Below are 2047 nucleotides of genomic sequence, written 5' to 3'. Positions count from 1 at the left end.
CGCTTCATACAATCGCCTTGCCTTTCTTCAACAAAGCGCTGAGTACTCTTATGCACAAGCTTTTCATGAATGATTTTAAAAATAGATTACTTCACGGCTTTCATGAGCTCTCTTGTGTGTATATTGCTTTCCATTTTATATTCTTTTTGCATTTTCTTGCCTAGTTTTTGTGTGTTTCTTGGGAGTTTTCTTAACAACAACAAAAAAAAAAACTTGACATCAATTTTCTGTCAAACGCTGGCTGCTTAAGTGCAGGTTATTTCCCTTTTTAAGTCAACTCATAAAAGCGAAAAACATGTTGCTTTTGATGTTCTGCATCTTTTCATTGAAAGGCTTAATTGCGTATAAAATAAACAGGAATATGGCGTGTGAATTTTTTTTATCGAAAAAATGAGTTTATGCTCTTTAATTGTAAAGTACAAATCTGCTGCTTTTTTAGAACGAACTACTTTATAATTTATATTCTAGTCTACTATATCTATGTACATATGTACAGACATATTTAATTTCACATGAGTAATGCTGAAAATCTGAGTGGTCTGGTTATATTAATGCAGATCTTGGAGTAATTCCTTTCAAAATGGGTATAGAAAAAAACCGCATCAGAATTTATGGAAGTTTTAAGTTCAATATTTTGTTCCATAAAAAGTTTTAGGATAAACCAATGTAATTTTAAGATATTTAGATGGTTCACAAGGGGTCGTAAGTGTCGTATTTTCGTATGTCGTAAAAATTTTTACGGCTAAATAAATTTATTTATTGTACCACTAGCAACAACAAATCACACGCTCATTTAGTTACACCTACGCAAGATACAACGCATACACAGGCGCGCGAATTCCACTATAGTTTTAGCCATTTAAAGTTTACGACATGCAACTATACGACAGTATACAACAATTTGTGAACTTCTTAACTGATTCAATTACTCCTCGTCATCCTCCAAATACCATCCACAATTCGGGGTCCGCACGATGTTTTTCTCAATGCGGGGATTCCCATCGGTCGGAGTTTTGTTAGGGTTCCAATCGGTGAATTAATACTCAGTTAACTCTAAAAGCTCTCCGCAAAATGTGACCATTACCACAAACCCAAAGTAATTGTACATACTTCTATGATATAATAACGTTGGCTGGCAAAGAATGACTTCACAGATACAGTATTGGCCAATACAATAGCACCCCCATTTCAAAGTGATATTGTTTCCCACCAATGTTTATTTATTTTTAGGAGTTTTCAATTAAAATACGGATCATTCTCGAACAAAACCCATATAAACCCATGTTTAAAACTTTGTAGAAAACTACAAAAAAAATAAAAAAATTGTAACCTAAATTTCAAACTTTTTTCTCAGAAGTGTTAGAATTCTTTTGAGTACGCAGTTTTATAGCCCATCACAATTTTTGTTTAACAATGTGCAAGTTTCAAGTGGCTAAAAATCACCGTTGATTTTTTAGAATTTATTTCGCCGAAGTTCTTGCGGGTTTCTTCCATATGGGGAAAATTTCTCAACTGGACCTCGGTATTCAGTCAAGTTCGAATTTTTGCGTGAACATTTATGAGTGGAGAGGTTTATAGATGTGAAAGGGATTCTGAGAATCTTTTTGAAAAATTTAAATTTTTAAAGTTTTTATAAGCAATTACATTTTTAAGCAATCTTTTTTTCAAAACTCATTTTCTCTTAAAGTATTTGAAGAAAGTTGATGGATTTTTTTTTGTAAGCGTAGTGACGTTAGAACTTTAAAAGAAAAACATTTTTGTAATTTAATTTTTTTTTAAATTATAAACATAAATATTCAAGTTGCATTAACTTTTGTACACGGTATCATACTTGGATTTAAATGTAAGGTCTGCTTCATTTGAAATCTGGCAGTACTCTACATAGCACAACTTTGTTATCGACTACTCGATCAGCCGTTTATTTAGTGTGCTGATTTTGCAATCGTTGTTTTTTATTACAGTTAATTTTCATATGCGTAACTTTAAAAATAAGTGATGTGGAGAGCAAAGAACTTCAGCAAAGAAAATTGATTTTGGACGAATTCAT

Source organism: Rhagoletis pomonella, unplaced genomic scaffold, assembly GCF_013731165.1.
Source record: "Rhagoletis pomonella isolate Grant_MI unplaced genomic scaffold, Rhpom_1.0 Rhpom_scaffold_00005, whole genome shotgun sequence".
Taxonomy (NCBI): domain Eukaryota; kingdom Metazoa; phylum Arthropoda; class Insecta; order Diptera; family Tephritidae; genus Rhagoletis; species Rhagoletis pomonella.
The sequence above is the reverse complement of the archived record's forward strand: the minus strand, read 5'-3'. Positions refer to the sequence as shown.